General features: G+C 43.6%; 1 long non-coding RNA gene across 2 annotated transcripts in view; it reads left to right on the forward strand.

The window, feature by feature from the left end:
- The window catches only part of LOC110949696 (uncharacterized), a 38,350-nt gene that overhangs the window by 9,238 nt on the left and 9,593 nt on the right, over positions 1 to 19,519 (forward strand). The window contains exons 2-3 of one of the 2 annotated variants that reach the window (XR_002595597.2): positions 839 to 1,009; positions 14,804 to 16,352. This is a non-coding gene — a long non-coding RNA (uncharacterized LOC110949696). Of the gene's footprint in view, positions 1 to 838; positions 1,010 to 14,800; positions 16,353 to 19,519 lie in introns of both variants that reach the window. The other variant, XR_002595596.2, reaches the window with a different exon arrangement.

The following is a 19,519-nucleotide window of genomic DNA, read 5'->3' on the forward strand; positions in this document are numbered from 1 at the left end:
TAAATCCGTATTCCAGTGTTATCAGGCTTCTATTATCATTTCACCTGAATTGCAATGGCCTATATAAACCTTTTCTCCGAACTTATGAATTCTGGGTTTGGTAGCCTAGCAACAGCCTCTGACCCATGCAAGGGAAAGAGGAAAAAAAAAATTGAAAGGCTGACATGCAGGCTTTAAACCCGCAAAGGACGTCAGATTTCAGTGGATGTAATCTTTGAGTATTTTGTGTAATCGCTTGTGAAGTGTGTTTGTTAGCGTGAGCGTGTGTGTGTGTGTGTGTGTGTGTTTTGAAGAGATTGGTATTGTCATGGATTTATCACTGACAGCTGCAATAGGAAATGTAGGAAAGTTTCCACATGAATCAAAAAGCTGGAAATACAGATTTATAAAAAAAAATGCAGTATGCATATCTCATCTGCTTTGCTCTATTAAGGTATATTTTAAAAAACAGTCTTCTCTTGCTTGCATTAAATACACTAATACAAGTTTTTATGGTTTTATGTGTTCAGCTCTTCCTGTATTCTTCTTCCAGTTTAATTTTCAAATCTGAATTTTTGGTATACGCTTTATGTTTGTGTGTTAAATATATCTATGTTGTCTTGTGTTTTATGTAAAAATATTTTTAAAAATCTTGTTTGTTGTGCTGTTAAAATATTAGATTTTAAACACAAGCTTATTTTGAAATCGGTATAACACACCTCAAGCGTTTCATGTGATAGTTTCTGCCAAAAGTTTATGATGGTGAAATTAATTTGCATATAAAAGATAATACAGTTGTATCAGACAAACTGCAAGAGGGAGCACCTTCTCTCAACTTCATGCTTTATGTTTTTTGCAGGAATCTGTGGAGAGTAAATGCAGTCACACAGAAACACACACACACCTCATGTGAGGGCCTGCAGCTGGACATCAGGACAGCAGGTCAGAGGAGACACTCGCTGCCTGGTGCCCCGAGGAGCAAAGGTGACCGACTGGGTCAGAAAGAGGCTTCGTCCCTCCAGAGTCGCAGGTGAGGAATTGCTATGCTAATGATGTTCTTTTTTTTCTAAACACACTTGAACTTGAACTACTTCTACACTTCACTCAAATAATTCCACATGATCCTGTTTGTTTTGAGGCCCCAGAAGTGAAATTTAGAGTGTGCTTTAAACTAAAGCCTGGATTCCATTGAAACGTATCTCCTCACAGGGGTGGTACCTCTTATTTTTTACACTTTTTTGTTCACTTTTTCACCCCCTGCGTGATAACATCTGATCCAATTTGTTAGATTTCTCAGTTTTGCCAGATAAGAGTGGGTGGCCACTTGAATAATCCATATTTTAACTCTTTTGTCCACCTTTTGTTTTTTTTTGTATCTCCTTAAAGATACACGGGTGAGTCGGGGGGAGGGGGGGGGGGGTGTTGGCCTGTTGTGTGCATAAGGTGTGCTCATGTGGAAAGACTGCCAGGGTGGCTAAGTCCTTCACTTCACTAATACCCTTTCCTGCCCTCTTTATTCCCGCCTGCTTCATATTTCTCTGTCCTCTGGCCTCCGTTCATGACTTGTAGCCCAACACGCAGACACAGAGAAACATCTTTTTTATTGCTTCTCTTTCGGTTACTTCCTATATATCTTTCAGTCCTACGGAATTCTCTGCAGATCTCCGGGAACACTTTGAAAAATGGGAAAACTCTACTTTTCTCCTCTTGTTTTTCCTTCCTAATTTCCTGCCTAATTATTGTGAAGGCAAACTGAGATTTTATGGTTGGAATGTAGCAGATTTTTGGTTGTTTGCTGCATTATAATGGAAAAGTTATATATATATGCTGTCATGAACCTGTATCTGTCAAGACTTTTTGTCTTCAGCTGCCATTTACTTTGCTATCTAGTTGGGAAAACCTTGGAACCTGCATGTTTTTATAATGTCGTGTAATGTCGAAGATGATGGAAGGCTGAAACCAGAAGTAGGTGACTCACTCACTTTCCTCTCGGCTTCCTCCTCAGCGCTGAGTGACATGACTAAAGATTACCTTCACTATCCTAACAGCTGCTATAGCAGGCCATCAAGGCCCGAGAACGCTGCTCAGCTCGTGCATGTTCAACCTCCTGCCGAGAACAAAGTCGACGGAGTGATGGAGGCAGTGCTGGAGAGGGGAGGAGAGGAAGATGAAGCCCCATCCGCAGAGATTGAGGGCCGTCATCGGGGGAGAAACAGAAGGAGTGATTTTTTATTTCCCTCCAGGGTTAGATGAGCGTTCTGTGACATTGGCCTAGTTCTATATCAGCATGCCCCCCCAGAGAAGAGGTTGCGTTTGAGAGTCAGACAAGGGAAGATCAGAGGAGATTTCACAGCCTGTGGCTATCCTCCTCCATAGCGTTCGACCACCTCTTAAAGCTCCTTCGTTTTGCTTCAACTCGATGAGGGCTGCCGGTCTACTTAGTCAATATCATATCCACAAACTAGATAAATCGATGCAAACAAGCTTTGGTTGGACATGGGCTTTAGAAGTGGAGGCATAGCTACAGGCTAAATTTGACGCAGAGACGCATCAATCCAGAAGTGACACTCTTCACATCCTCTTTGTATTCATAACAGCAATTAAGAGCCAGCAGGTCTGCGTTCAGACTGTGCTTTGCCCTTACAGGACCCGTGTGCAGTTTGTTTCAATTGTTCCTATAAGCAGTGCGGGCAGGAGGATGTGTGATTTCGCACATAGCAGTGTTGCTTCCACAGCTGAGCACTCTCATGTATATGGAAAGACTCGAAGAGAGGGAAGCAGTAATCCGCTCATTTACGATACCTCAGATCCAGTCTGCCATCTTTCTCTCTTACTTTTCTCCCTCATACACACAAACACACATACCTCAGTGTACCATATCTCCCCGCCTCCCCCGCTACTCAGCCTCCCCCCTTCATCCCTCCCCATTCGGGCTCATCTTGCCATCACCTCTCCAGCTCCGCCACCCCGGAGAAACCAATTCAGACTGCTGCTCCACACCGTCATGGCATGTTGGCCAAGGGAGATGGAGTCCTTTCAGGTTCTCGGCTACAACCTCCCTCCCGCCCTCCTTCCCCCCCACCATCACTGCCCCCTCACTGCTTCTCAACATTTCCTCAACACGCCTGGTGTATCAGCGGGGCAGCCAGACTGCACGATAGGGCTGCTCCTGAAAATCTGTTGGAGTTATTCTGCACATTATGTGACCTTTTAAAGTTTCGACGAAATTGCATGTGGGCCTTGTGTCTTCTGATTCCACTTCGAGTCGGCCGGTTGCATGGTTATACTGTCAGATTAGCGAGAGTGTCTGAAACAAATGAAGCCTGCGTTATGCGTTTAAACAGACTGATTGTGAGGTTTACCAGTAATAGGTTATCTTTAATGGCAAAACCAAACACCCACAGCCCACCCATGGCTTCTTAAAGTTGGCAATCTGCTTATACACAGCCTGCTGTTTGCTGGGAATTTTTTTTTCCCTGGCTTTCTAGATTTGTATGCATAAACTGCGCTGCTGGGCTGTTCTTAAAAGTTGATTTAAATTATACCCTCTGCATTATGCGGCTTGATAGGAAATAAATCTCTTCAAATGAATACACTGGATGGAGGGAGGTGGTGAAAGGGGCTGTGTGTGTGTGTAGGTGTGTGTAGTCTGGTGGCGTATGTTAACATAAATTAAAGTCTATGTGCAGAAGGGCTTGGAGAAGAAAAGAGAGAGGAGAATGTGAGAGTGAGAAAAAATAGATTTGGGTTTAAAGACCAATAAAAGAGTTTAAAAGACAGAATAAACTGATGATGTAAAGCAGAAGCATGAGAAATGAAGCAGTAGTTTATGCGACTGCTATATTTTCGGGTATATATATATATATATATACATATACATCCTGTATAGTGCCTTCAGTTGTTTTTGGTGTTTCCAGCAAACACACTAGAGTAGATAAGTACCTTATTTTGCATTGGTATTTGTTTCTTTATTTGTTTTTCTTTACCCCCTCAAAGCACAGAGGCCTCTGGCATCTCAATGCACATTGGCTGAATGGTGGCAGTATTAAAGATTGGTGGTGGCGGCGATGGTGGGGTGCAGGCAGGGTGACGAACAGAGCGCAAGAGGGGAGGGACAGGGGTGCGCTGAAAGGCAGCAGGCTGCAGAGTGAATGGGAAAAAGGGGAAGGGAGGTGTGTGTGTATGTGGGGGGGGCATTAGCTGTGGAAGCAGGTTGGAGGGTGGTGGGGTGATGGTGGGGGCCTCCGCTGGTTCAATGCAACGGCCGAAGCAGCTGTGAAAAGAGGTCTCCCCTTTTTCCCACGCCCAGTACGACGCAGAAACCCTGCTTCAGCCTGCCAGGGTCAAGTCACATTTCTAATATATACACTGGGCCTGTGGACTCTCACAATGCATACGCACAGCTCATTTATTTTATGTATGCACACAGACAGACACACACTTGTATGCACACAGCGAGTAGACGGCCTCTCAGACGGAGACAGAGGTGGGGGCCGCTGCAGAGTATTATGACACTGATTTCTATCCTGTTGGCATCATTGTTTCTTCTGGGATCTTGCAAATTAAGAATTCACACACACACATGCAGATTGCACCACTAAACCAAACATTCCTGTAATATCAGGTTGTCACTCAGCAGAAAATCACAAAAAATAGCATGGAAGTAAAAATTTTAAAGCAAAATTGGAGATATTTTTTTTAACACCTCTTCCCCTTCTGCTTTTTTCCGCACTTCAGAGTAGTCATGTTACACTTTCATGAATATCTTAAATTCTTCTTAATTTATCTGTAGGTGTCTTCCCTATAAACAGCCAAAAATATGCCCACATCGCAGCCCTCTTTTCTTCTCCCCACACGTTTACGTCTCAGCCACCATTTACAAACTATAATCATATTCCAAGGAGGGGGATGTAAACGCTTTGTCCTAACAGACCCCCACCCCACCCCCACCCCCTTCCCTCCATCACCACCCCAGTGCCAGATGCCCTGCTGTATTGTGTGGGTGCTTGGAGGGGCAGACAGGCAGGCAGCCCCCTTCTTCTGTCTGCCTCTCTCTCCCTGCGCCATGATGTCACCCTACTTGTCTGTCTGTCTGTCAGGGCCTGGACAGGAACTTAAGTGTGGGAAGGGAAAGCATTCGGGATGGGGCAGGGGGTGGAAGAGGTTCAAGGAGGGGTTCAGGGTTGGGAGGGGATTTTTTGGGGGGTTGGAAGGGTGAGGATTGATGTGAAGGGAAGACAGTGTCTGGCCTGAGAGGTCAGCAAGTGGACTTGAGCGTGGAGCTAGTTTGTGTGTCCGTGTGTGTGTTTTGGGGGTGTACTGGGGGGGATTCTCCTAGCAACTCTAAAGCAAAGTGGAATTTAGATGAGTCTGTTGGTCTGTGTCTTCCAGTAATTCAGTCAGGAGTCCAGACTCCTTGGTTTTGCCTCACAAAAGGGCCTGAACAGAAAGAATAAGAGGAAAGAAAAGCACTTTTTTCCATTATAAATTCTCTGAAGTGCATTCACAATTGTGCACATATGTGAAGTCCAGGCAGTGTGGCGGCTGAAACATAATGCCTGTTGTGATATTAGTTCATAAGGACTAGATTTCAGTTCTCTCACTGAGTGAATTTGATGAAATTCTTGTCTTTTTGAAGTTATTAATATATATTTTAAATGTGGGAGGTGATGGCAAACACCCAAGCTCCCTCCTGGATCTGTTCCAGGGTTCTCTCCCTATAGGTGCTTTTATTATATGAATATATTGTGAAACTGTTCTTTTTTGTGCTTTGAGTGAAGACAGGCCAACTGTAGACTTTTACAAAAATCAAATAGTAGCCTTACTTTGTGTTTGATATTAGAAGAACACCTAAAACCTTATGGAAATTCTTTATTTAGCCTTTTTTGTCATTGAGCTTTTCAGACTCTTATATGGCCAAGAATTTAACTTGCTGGATACATGCAGTTTCTAGCTTTATTATGAAGTCATTTTTGTCATGTCTCTACATCACATCCATGTAAATTGCATGCTGCATTACAGTCAGTTAAAATCCTGTTAGACCAACTCATCTTTAATTAAGGTGAGCACACAGAAACTTTCCTCCTTCAGGAAATGAATGTAAAAAACAGCTTTTTCTTTCTGCGCTTACAGCATTTTGCACAGTGATGCTCAAGCAAACAAGTTTTTGAGCCAAAGAGACTTGGAGTCACTCTGGTGTGATGTGGCTGTTTATTCACTCTTTCTAAGCACATCCTTTCATATATATATATATATATTTTTATTTTTTTATTTTTTTTATTTTATTTTATTTTTTTTTAATCAACCACAGCACTTATAATGCTCTAGTTTTAGCTTTTTGTGGCCTGAGCAGCTAAAATTTGTAAAAATGTTCAGACTCTCTTAAAACCTGTGGTACAGTTTTTAACAGAGCCAACACTGTCCATCTAAATAATGACACCATTTTTCCTGATTCCTGAATTGACTTTATTGAGAATGAAGATTTTCATCTGACAGCAGTAATGTGCTGTTTACAGCCCACCAGCAAACACGGACAACAGCCACCTTTTTCAGCTGGTAAACATTTACTAGGACACAGACACATGCCTTTGTCATTCATCCTCTCTCTATTTGGACTCCTGCTTTTGTATTTCTTCCACCCCTTTGCTCTTTCCATCTCTTGCTTTAATACGTTCTCCCTCTGTGTCTTTCTCCTTCTATCTCTCCCTCTGTCTCTTTCTCTCTGGCTGTGTGAAGAGGTGATAGTATTGGGAGACAATGGGGAAGACTCGCTTAATTAGCTGGACGAGAAGATGCATTGTGGCAATTACTGAGCACAAAGGGAGGGGAAGGTATGGCTCTGTGATGTGCTGCCGCTGTGTGTGCTTGCCTGACTGTTGTAGCCTGGATTGCAGGCAGGCCTTTATAGGGGAGAGTGAAAGCAGTAACAATGGAAGACAGGATGTACTCCACATGTAGAGCCATTTCCAGTCCTTTTACGAACAGGGACAATAGCAGCTACAGTCTCTTAAAGGCTGGAAATGTAGAAAGTGTATGCTCTCCTCAGAAAGATTATAGGGCTTTAAATGCACAGGTCTAGTGGCATTGTGACAACAAACTTGTCAGGTTCTCTGTACGGTTCTGCTGTCCAGTTTTGGTTCCACTTTCTAATAAGGTACTCTTTATATTTGACTGTACGTATGCTAATTTATAAATGCAATGCTGCCTAAAAATAGCTATATGCATAAATAAAAACAAAAAAGAGAGATTAATATGATGATGGCTTACTTTTTTGGATATTTTTTTAAAAGGTGGGGGGCGCTAATAATAAGTCATTGTCACAAAGCCCCGCCCTTAAACAAGGACTGTCCAATCAGAGCTTCGCAAGGTGCAAATACAGGAAGCCGTTTAACGTGTTATGTAGAAGCAAATTGCACAGTATTCAGCTTTTAAAGAATTTGAAACGGAGTGAAGCAGTGGAAACTGTAAGTAATCGATTTTGTAACGTATTATATGTTTCTTTCCTCTAAATGAGTCCGCTTAAAAAATTATTAACTTGCCGTTTTCAGCCAAGTCATGAGCTAACGTTAGCCTAATTAGCGTTAGCTGATTTAGCTAACGTTAGCTCATGAGTTGCTAACTGTAGCTAATAACACCTGACAGTTTCTAAAAAGTAATTTTGGCCAAGTATTGTGCATACACATAAACAAAAAACTGCTGTCTGCAATTGTCTGTCAAAAACTGCCATGCGGAGAGTAGTTATTATCCTTTTTTTCTCTGCATTATCTTACCTTCTCATGTTGTTCAACATAGCTCTGACAGACCAGTTGAAGTCATAATACAGTTTACCACTTAAATCCATAAATTGACTGCAGCCCTTTCAGTGTGATTAAAATGTCATTAGGGTGTCAAAATTACTTGATTTCACTCATGATGGTTATATGTTAAAGAATATACCTCATAGGATAATTGCAAAATAGACCATTTCTTTATTTTTATATATACAACTCACCTGTAAGTTATGTTCATTACTGTCTAAATAAGAATATTAGGATTAATAAACGCATACAACCTAAACATAATAAACAGTTCTGCAGTTGATTATTTTCATTGCCTTTGAACTTGTCTGTTATTTTCTGGATTATTTAATCAATTCTTTGGTTTGTAAAATGTCCTGAAATGTTAGTCACTGTTGTCAAAGCTCAATTTCACCTTAAATGTCTTGTTTTATCCACAACCCAAAAATCTGAATTTGACTTTCATAGAAGAGTAAAGAAACCAGAAAATATTCTACATTCGTAAGATGGAATCGGATCGTATACACTTTCAGTCAAACCAATTAATTATTAAAGTAGTTGGTGATTTATTTAATGGTTGACAACGATCGATTACTAGTTGCAGCTTCAGCTCAATTTTAAATGTCCCACCTGCAAACGTTTCTTTGGTTGCAATTAATTATTTACAAGAAACACTGAATAAGTAAGTCTGACTAAATAGCTAAGTTTAATAAAGACACGCCTTCACCACAGACAAAGTTCTGTGCATGTACACGTTAGTACTGTTTGATCCAGATACAATCAACTGTGTGTGTTTGTAAACTGGGTGAGACACCAGCAAAGTAAGCGATCGCACTCTAGAAAGGAGAAACCTGATTTTGTGTACAAGCACAGTTTTAAAAGTGTAGAAGAATTTGAATTGGCTACGTACTCATAGCAACAGTAATTAAGAGCAGCTGAATTTAGCAGACACAGAAAACTAAGGAAAGTAACAGATAATTTTGAGTAGTTAAATGCTAAAAGTCTCTGCTATATACTGCACAATAGCAGTAATAACTTAGGCATGCATTTGCAAACTAGAAACTGATTCTGAAGAAGAATAATGTTACAGGAAAGCCTGACCTTTTAATGTGACAGGATTAGGTCTTTAGGTCTGTTATCAAAATGTGTGTTTTTGAGACAGTCATTGGTACAATACAATGCTGATTCATGGCACTGGCTGCTTTTTTTACTCATGATATGTCTTCCAGCACATAAAAACCACCAACCATGTGATCGTGTTGACATCATAGAAAGCTTGATTTTAACAGTAGTGTATCTTTAAAAATTTACGCATTTAGTAATTTGTTTACGTGATACTTATTTATTTTGTGACACTTTATGTAGTTACCTTTTCTTTAGCTCCCGAAATAACATCTGTTTTTCAACATTATGAAAAATGACCAAGTTGGTGTTTTTACTTCTTCTGCATGACTTGTTTTGTTGATAAAGTTACAAAAACTCTTCAGTCAAATGGGCTGCTCGACCACTTGCCTTGTGGAAAATGACTGCAGTGACTCTTTAAAACTCAAAAAACACTCTCATTATCTGATTAACCACTCCATAATGTATTCCAGTAATTATTGCTACTATATGCTTCTAGAGCTCATACTGAATTGGGGAAAGTAGTGTTCAAGTACGCTGCTTCCTTTTGCTTGAAATCAGTTACAAAATTGCTGGAAAGAGCTGAATGTTATGCAACTTTGAGGAAAAGAAATTCAGATATGCATGCCATGGTTGACTCATATTGGCCCTGCATGACTTATATTTCTGCAAATTTAATGTAATGCAATCTTAATTTTTACCTAAACCGCATGTACATTCTCCTATGTCTCTATGCCTCTTACCTGTTAACTTGTGGTGCTGCCTATCTTCTCCGGGATGCTCCTGTAATTGAGATTTTAAATCTTAATGAGCCTTATCCTTTTGAAGTAAATTTAAATATATACATTTTTAGTTATAATCAGTTACTACTTATAAACTCCAACAACTTCTAAGAAAGTGGAACTGTAAGGCCCATGTTTGACCTCATTGAGTAACACACAATGACTGAAGATTTAATTTCCTGTTGCTGGCAGCCATCCATCCTCTTCATTTCTATTCCTGATTGCCCTGTTGCTGTGTACCAAACTGGACATGCTACTTTCTATTTCTGACTGGCTGTGAGTGGGCCGCTGCTTGGTGCCACTGCATGGTTTGTGTGTATAAGTGTGTGTGTGTGTGTGTTCTGAGTTGGGTCTAGCAAAGAGCATCCTCCTCTAGTGGAGTGGCCTGAGGGGATTTCTTTCATGAAGTCAGATAACATCCAGGCGACCCTCTCTTCCTTTTTTTATAAGAGTTCTTTAACCTTGATAAATGAAGTAGAGGCGGGAAGGGAGTGAGGGAGGGAAGGAGTGAGGGAGGGTGGGAGGAAAAAGTTGCGGGCTGTGTTGGGGGGATGAGGCTGTGATGGAGGGAGGAGAGATATAGAGGGAGAGAGGGAGAGACACCAACTCCCCGGCCGGCTTGCTCTCAGGATCAATAACGTTCGGAGAGCTGCTGAGCACTCCTGTCTGGCAGCTCCACCATAGGGGATGGAGGGAGGGAAGGCAAGAAAAGGAGCGTTGAGAAAGCCTCTCTGTCTCCTTCTTGTCACCCTTTTTTGCAGAGAGGTGGAATTGAGGTGGACGGCGATGTAAAGATGGAAGGATGCGGGGCAGGAGCACAGATGTAGCGGATGGTGGAGGGGAGCTAAGACCAGCGCACCTATCCAGCTGAACCATGCCACCCACCTGCCTGCCCGCCCGCCAGGAAAACACACACTCATGCTCACACACATACACACTCTGAGGTCTCCTTTTACGGAGCCACAAGGTTACAGAGTGTCGATACAAACGCGCACAGCCCTTCTACAAATGGGATTTGGCATGTTCAATCAACAGTGCTGCCAAATCCCTGTTGTTAAGTGTTGCAGAGCCATATCTGTCTGCAGCGGGCCTGAGCTATGCTACCTGGGCCCGCTAACTGTCCCCTAAATATCCTCTATTAAAGTCCTCAGTAATAAAATTACCCGCCACATTTGTCATTGGGTTTGAATAGGTGTGTGTGCTGTGGCATAAATAGCGAACAGACAGGGAGCTGTCACATTGTGCACCTGTTATACAAAAAAAAATCCTTCTACCAGTGCCTCCAGGTCATGGACACCTGAGCTCTCTTCCTCTTTTCTTTCACCCTCTTCTACTTGATTTCCTTGCTTGGAGTTTAAGTCGCTGGTCTGCCTCCTCTGGCCATCTCTCCTGGCCTTTTCCCTGTCCTCTGTTAGACCTGATCCTTTCATCTTCTCTCCCCTAATCCTGTGCTAGAGAAGCCTTCTCTTCACCCCTCCTCTGCTTCCCATTGCTCTCTTTTTAACTCCATGCCTCTTCTTATTTTAGCGTGTCCCTGTGCTCCTTGCTGCCTCTTTCTTCTTCCTCTTTTTTCCTCATTTTTATCCCCCTTGAATCACCCCTGCCTCTGCTTCTTCTCAGCCATGTCTTCCACATCACCCTTCCTCCTCGTCTCTTACTTTCGCCTGTCCTTAATTAAGTTAGTGATCAGTTGACTGCCCCTATCATTGGTAGAGAGCAGGTTGGTCCTCCCATCTCAGGAGGGGGGTACATTGTCTGTGCTGGTTGACCAGTGTAATCCCCCCACCAGGGACAAAGGGCCGTACCCTCACTACCTCAGCCACCCCTGAAGGGCATTAGCCCCCTGACGAGAGCCATGCCCCGGCCTGCCTCTGCCTGCCTGACAACCTACCATCACACCGCTGGCTCTTTGCTGATCTGAGGAAGTCAGTTTGGCTTCAGAGTGGGCACAAAAGACCAGGGGAGCGTGTATGTGTGTGTGTGTGTAGTAATATGAACAGTTTGTTTTTTAACGTTTGTTGCTTGACCCATCTAAGAATCATCAATACGTCAAACTGCTGCAGGAGCAGAGTGTTTATTGAGGCATGCATTAACAGGATCCCTTCGTTTGTTTTTTTCTCCATCACATGTGCGCACACAGGTGCACATAGTGGAGTCCTACTCTAAATCTCCACCACAACCCCACATGACTCTCCCTGCCTCTCCCTCTTTTCTCTTTCACTCACACACATTAACACAGGGAACGAGTAGGTAAGGTTGCTATGGGAACGGTTGGTCAGAGTTTACCAGAGGGGAAACAAACAAAGTACTGTTCATGAGAGCAGGTTGTTCTGTGCAGAAGGAGCACTGATACTCTGAGTGTGTGTGCAAATGTGGGTTATGTGTCATGTCTAGTGAGTAAGTGATTAGATACATGTGTGAAACCATGCATCCTTTCTTACCTTTGTCCTTTTTTACCATGCCCTACTGCTACTATGCATCTGCTGTTCCATACAGAACCTTCATGAAATATTTGAACTGCCCAATAGGAGGTTGGGCTTTAGTGACTGCAGCTTCCAAAGGAATTTAATGAAACGTTTATGAGCCCATATGGTAGCGTTGTTTTTCAAGTTCATTTTAATGAGGAAGTTGGACTCGTTTTAAAAAGCAGACCAAGTTCTTAGACCTCGCAGGGTTTCAGAGCTGCAACTGACAATCATTTTTATAATCAATCAATCTGCTGGTTATTTCTGACTGAATCGTTTATGACATCAGACAACAGTTAAGAATGCCTGTCTCTATTTTCTGTAGCGGAGTGGTACCATCATCAACAACATTATGAATTATCTACAGAAAAATCAGACAACAAAAAGTTAAAAAAATTTAGATTTTTTTTAAATTAAGAAATTAATTTCAGTTTTTAAAATAGTTGATTTTCCATCAGTTGGTGCTGCTTAATAATAAAGAATCAACACTGCCAACCATTTATCTCAACATGCTATTCTCCTAATATTTGAATAATGACAGGGTCTAGAAACATACATTAATTTGCATTTTGTTTTGGAATTTTTCTGGGAATTTGGAACATTTTCTCTACTTTTTAAGGTAAAAATGACTTATGTCTAAGACACCGCACTGCATTGTCCTATGCCTGCTTTGCTGTTGTAACTCATTTTGCTCTCCCTTAAAGAACCTCTCCTCTCCTCTCCTCTCCTCTCCTCTCCTCTCCTCTCCTCTCCTCTCCTCTCCTCTCCTCTCCTCTCCTCTCCTCTCCTCTCCTCTCCTCTCCTCTCCTCTCCTCTCCTCTCCTCTCCTCTCCTCTCCTCTCCTCTCCTCCAAAATAGGTCTTGCAGTGTAGTTTTATGTCACCCTTTTCTTCATCACAAATCTCAACAAGCAGCAACTTCCCCATCATTCCCATCATCATTTCTGTTTCTCCATCTCCCTCACTGTCCCCCTTTTGAGGCATATCAAGAAAATGGACCGAAACTCCCGAGCAGCAAACAGACCCGCTGTGTTTTTTCCCCATAAAAATGCCACCGTGCCTTCCTCGCTCCATCTGTGTCCCCACCCCCTTTAATGCCTCTTTAGCCCTGCGCTTGCCTGTTTGAGTAATATTTATTGCACACTCTCTTTTAGTCTCAGTTTCTCCTTTTTATTTTTTCCCCCCACGTGAAACAAACAAGTCCAATGCTGTGGGGCAAAAAACACCCCCGACGCCACCGCCGCCACCTCCTCCGACCCTCCCCACCATCTCCACCCCCTCTGCCCTCTCTCCTTCAGCACTGACAGATAGACAGACGTACTGTTCTCTCTTTCTTTGCCTTTCACCTCTCAAACCTCCCTCCATCCATCCTGCCTGGACGGGCACAATGCAGGCGCTCTATCCTGCGGCAGGGAGAATGCAGCCCTGAACTAACAATATCACCAAGGCTGCCTGAATGCCGCCAAGTCCCATTGTGCTCTGTCAGAGGGGAGTTAACACCCATGTCTGAGCCCAATGAATAGTATTATTGTGTCTGAGACATACACCGCACCCCCGGTCCCCATCTATGTCCCCCTAACTCAACTCGCCCCCCTGCTCTCAAACTTGCTTCTCTTGTCCCAACAGTGTAACCCCCCCCCCCCCCCCCCTTGCAACACCACTCCTGCACCCCCTTCGCTCTTTCCTTAACAGACAGCTCTAACTTCCAAAGCCTTGCCGCCCCACCGACTGTAAACCTTTCGCACTTTACTTCTCTATTCTCCTGGCAGTCGACCCATGGGTTTTAGTCTCATTTTTAGGGCCTGCACAGGGGCGGATAGAGGTGGACAGAAGGGCTGTCGCAGCACCGTGGCGAGACTGTGGCAAGGATTTTTTGGCGATTGTGCGGCTGGTGTGGCGTGGTGCAATGTGAGGTGGTGGGGGTTGAATTTGGCCATGGCTCTTTCTCTGTTGAGGAACACAATAGGACCATGAATCCTCAAAGAAATGCAACACCCCTCCACACACACACACACACACCTCAACTGCTATTATCATAAGAAGAGGGCTGCTGAACCCATTTGAATAATTCTGGATGATACAAAAGCTGAGATGTTTTCTTTGACAAAGTTTCTATAGAGCACCACTGGTCTGGCCAAAACATTTCCATTCCTTCACACTCGCTATGCCACAAACAGAGAAGGGTGAGGGAAGAGTAGTTTGAAGTATCCTGTCAGTTTTAAATCGTGCTTTTGTTATTTATAACCATTAAGGGCAAATAAATATATAACTCCGTAGGCTTGTGCTGCCAGGGCGAGCAAAAGAGGGTGGTTGTTGAAGAAAAACTTTTCCTGTAAATATTTTTAATGTATTCTATTGATGCAGTGGTGATTTTTATAATGGGCCCACTCTCGCTATATTTTGCTATCTGCAGCACATCAGAATCTAATAGCTGAGAGTACCTTTGGCAGGCAGTATCTCACTGCCTGACACACTTAACTCTCGGGCCTCCAATCCCTGCAGTTTCTGCTCTCTAAGGTTAGCAGGTTCATATTACCAGCTGAGAGAGGATGCCAGAATCCTCACCCCCGACTTCTTGCTGATCAAAGACCAGGATTGACATTCAGAGTGGGTAAAATGCTGAAAGTTAAGATTAACTTGTTTTTTCTCCATCTCTGTCTCTGGTTGTTTGTGTACAGCAGGAAGAGGAGGAGGAGGAGGAGGCAGTGGAGGAGGAAAAAGAGAAGCAGAGTGGGTGGAAGAATGGAAGGAGAGAAGGATAGAAGCAGTTCGAGGAGGTGGTTCGAAGCGGGTGAACCCAGAGCAGGTGAACGCAGCTGTGGATCGCCATGGGCTCTCTGGCTGCCTTCCTCTTGTGGCCCCGGTGCTGCATACAGGGGTCCCGGGGAGCCAGCAGGGGCCAGCCAAAGCTGCGGCAGAGTGGGCAGGCTAGGCCAGCCAAGCCAGGAGAGAGGCAGGTGAGGCGGGTGAGCCAAGCTCTCATTCCCGCCGGCTAGGAGCCTCCTCGGCAGAGTGGAGCAGCGCGGAGCAGCAGAAATCAATACAGAGGAGAGAGGCTAGCAGAGGTTGCCCAGCACCGCCTGCAGGCCTCGGAGCCCAGGGACCAACCACCACTGCTCCCAGCTCCTCTCTCCATCTCTCTTTCTATCTTTCTCCAGCAGTCCCAGCACCAGCCAGGGCCAGGGCCCTAACCTTGCAAGCACCCCACACGCAGTGTGTGTGTCAGTACATGCACATGTGCGTGTGAAACAGAGAAAAAGGGAGAGGGAAGAGACAGAGAAACAGTCTTTGTGTGTGGTTCAGCCGGAGGGTTTTTCTCGCGTCCAACACCACTTGATAAAACTTTGTCAGAGAGACATGGAGACAGCAAGGGAGGGAGCGAAACGGTGTAAGAATGAGACAGGACGTCGGAGGTCTCTTTTCTTCCAGCTCCCTCCCTCCTATTACTCATTCCACCTTAACAGCTTGAATAAGGATCCATCTGAGATGTAGCCAACACGGAACGTTTCTGCTCAGTCCCACTTCCAAGCACGTAGCGCACAATATTCCGAAGATCTCATGAGCCAGGATGAAAGGACAATTTGAACTTTTTCTCTCATCCACTATATCAGACACAACCTGTCTTTTCGCCTTAGATTTTCTTGCCCTCACTACAGCAGCTCCCATCAGAGGATATGGCAGTGCAGTATTGATCTATAAGGTGGAAGGCAGGAAGGCGGGCCTGGGCTTTCATACCTCTCTCACTACGTGTGGGGAAATAGCACCTGAAGTCCACTTACTGCTGTGCAGCAGGGATCCCATGGCAGCGCAAGTGAATGGCTGCTAATTGAATGAGAGATAAAAAAGACAGTAGTTTCACCTGTGCAGTGCTCCCTCCTCCTGTCTGATTGCTACTTAGACTTTTCTCTCCACCACATATACAAAAGTCCTGGTTCACACAAAGAGATGTTTTAGCAAAATTGCTAAAGAAAACTTGCAAAATAATCACAAATGAGAAGACCTGGTTTCCCATCAGTGTAGACATGAACCACTTCAGAAAAAAAGAAGAGAGAAGAAACAAGCATATGTTTAATGCAGTGATAGAAACCTCCGAGTGAAACTTAAGTTCTGAGGCCTTGTCACAAAACATATTGTGCATGTTTGAGATCTGGAATGGCACTAGAAGACAGATGGACAGTTTCCTGAGCATGAAAACTTACAGAGATCACAATGGGATTCTTCTTCGTCTTGGTGAGTACATTACTGTGTTTTAATTGCTCATTTTGTGGTCAATACACAAGCAGTATTGTGATTCTGATAGGCATACTGAACTAGTAAATAAAAAATGTTCCTCTCCTCCTAACGCTGTTAAGATAAGATGCCATCCCTGCTCAGAGGACCATGTGTGTTTTTAAAGTGAACACAGGCATGTTGTGTTGTAGTTGATCTCCTCAGTCAGTTCTGGGCTGTGATCATACTGTCACTGACTGTTGGAGGAGCTCGTTGTTGTTGCGTGTACCAGGGAGGATATTAAAGCACGATTCCCCTTCGCCTGCCAATCTCCTGGCACACAGAGAGAGACTGGCGCCTCTCTACGCCTCAGCCTGGCAGCAACCCATGCTTACAAAATGGCCGATTCCTGTCTGCCAGCTGTCTCCCTCAGCCAAGATGGCGCTCGGTCGCTTTTTAATGCCCGCTGTTTGCCATCTGCCCTCTAATTGTTAACGGCTATGCAAATATCCTGTAATTGCCTTTGCATGTGCTTGATACTTAACCCCTCCCCCTCGACTGTAAATAATAGCGCTAGCGTAAGGAATAAAAAGAAACACAACCCTGTGCGGTTGCTGATTGAATACACAGCAGGAACAATTAGCAAATGAATGTTGCCTGTTGTCGCTCTGCTCTTTACTTCTCTTTAAGCTCACCTTATTCTGTATGCAAATCACTGATGCTGTTTTCTGGCTTTTGATGCTAGCTGGAAAATAAAACGGCACCTCGTCTTTCTCTCAGCGACTCAATCGGAGACGCTCATGTGTCTTCTCATTGTGCCATATGTGACATCTGTGGTTGGCTGCATTACCAGGGTGCCCTGCCTCCTCTGACAGGCAAAGCCCACACTGTAAAGGAGAACAGGAGCGAGGGAGAGGCATAACATAATGACCTCATTAGCATGCTCAGCACTCCCTGCTATAGGCCCTGGTGCGCTGCTGCGCCGTGGGACCCACCGGTGTACGCCCTTCTCACAGCACTCAGCATGCAACATTGTGTTCTCCCCACACAATGCGGCGCTTCATACAGGCTTTATTACGCCTTGTCAAAGCGCAGGGGGATCAGGGGTATCAGTGCAGAAGCAGCAGGATACGCACTGTGTACGTGGAACAGGAGATGTATTGGTGCTTTATGGTCTTAATGTGGTGTTAGCTGTACTGATGGATCCTCTGTTGCTGCTGTTGTGCATTGACATGTGTGTGTTTATGTTTGTGTGAATGTCTTGCTCCATGGTTGTGTGTATTTGTGCAATTGTCCATTTCATTGTTGGCTCCCGTGGTATTCATGGCTGTTTTCACCTGTCAGTGCTAATTATTGGAGAGACTGATTTGGTGAATTGTCTGTGTCCTGGAAATAGGCTATGACCCACTCTGGAGTCCCACTGTATGGCATCTGTTGTCAGTCTGTTGCAGTGTAGCTTCAAACTTCACAGTGAGGACTGGGGGAAGTCACAGCCACATATGGTCTCTTCTAGGAATATGCAAACATGACAAAGGATCGAGTGTATATAAATATATATACATATATATTGTCCTTTTTTTTAGAGACACACAGGACTGGGCCAATACTGAAGCAGAAAAGTATTGCTTTCTAGATTTTCAATCAATTTTTTTGTACAAGTCATATCTTTCTTCTGTTCTCATTGTGCGCTTGTATTTGTGTATGTCGAAGGCTGTGTGTATTTGTTTGAATGGAGAGACAAAGACAGAAAACACTGAGAGTGTGAAGTAGGTCTGACAGTAAAATGGTTAACCAGCCTTTAAAAAGGCATTAAATCAAAAGAGAGATTCTACCAAGCCACATGCCAATAACAAGCACTGTCATACAAAACGGCTGCATTCAGCATTTCATAGTACAGTGCTTGCTCCATAAAACACAGTCAATATTTTCTCCTTGAAAACTGTCTCTCAATTAGTGCCATAAATTATCTTTTTAAGTTGTGTGGTAACCAGTTCTGTCATTTACCCATCCACACAGGCTGGTTCAGCCCTCTTATCATCTCCTCTATCAGACTCAGGCAGTTTTAATCAAGCCTCTCTGTCTAATCAGCCCACAGTGACACTGATGAGGAGAGGTAGAGCTGAGCAGGTTAGTATAAAGAGTCCACGCTAGCCGTTGTTAGCCTCGAGGGGCTGCAGGCTACTGTATCCCTTTTGTGGGGGGAAATGGCATTCAGGAAGACAGGTAGACTCAAATCAGCTCTCAGTGTGTGGCTGGCAGTGAGGCAACAACAACCAAGACAAGCTAGATTAAACGTGATCATTTTGTGGATATATATTTTGCCGATTTGCCCAGCTTAATACATTTTAAAGGAATTATTTTGGTACGGCAGAAACATAGCTGAGTTTCATAAAATAACACAAAGAACACAGAGAAAATAAAAAAAGGCAGACTAAGCGAAATGAGTTCAAGTGTTTATACCGGTTCTACAATCTTGAATGTGTGTGAGGATTGCGTGAAGTCTTGTAAAGAAGAAAGATTAATTTTTTTGGATCATATCTGGCTAAATAGGGGTGGGGCCATTTCATTTTTCCTGTGCATACACAAAAGGGAGCCATATGTTTAATGAAGCAGCCGATGAACATAACACCCATCTATGTGTGCTCGTCAGCCGCCTGGACTGTAACATACATGCTCGTGCACCAGTACTGTATGAACACACACGCATACACACACGCATGCATGTGTCCATTCACGCTTACACACTAGAATAAAGGACTCTCCAACACCATCTCCTGCAGAAAGCTTTTATGCTAATGATGGTTATGGCCATGTGTGTTACTACACTGCTGCAATTATGCATAATTCAGCACACAGACAAGAGGCAGGATGGTACAGTAGACCTTCAGTATGTTTAGAACGCAATCCATGTGCTTGAATACAGTAGTCTGTGTGTGTACATGTGAGTTTGAGACACTTCAAAGGAGGTGAGCAGAAAGACAGTATTTACTCTTTTTTTCTTGCAGATTTTCTTTCAATAGTGCCCAGTCCGCATACACAAATGCTCTGATTATTGAAAAACAAAATTATCATCTCAAACAGTTTTCTTACTTCCATAACTCATTTAAATTTACTTTTTTTTTGCTGTATTTTGATCTAATCCATGACTATTGCTAAAAGAAAATCTGTAACACTGATCCATAATATTG

Source organism: Acanthochromis polyacanthus, chromosome 4, assembly GCF_021347895.1.
Source record: "Acanthochromis polyacanthus isolate Apoly-LR-REF ecotype Palm Island chromosome 4, KAUST_Apoly_ChrSc, whole genome shotgun sequence".
Classification (NCBI taxonomy): domain Eukaryota; kingdom Metazoa; phylum Chordata; class Actinopteri; family Pomacentridae; genus Acanthochromis; species Acanthochromis polyacanthus.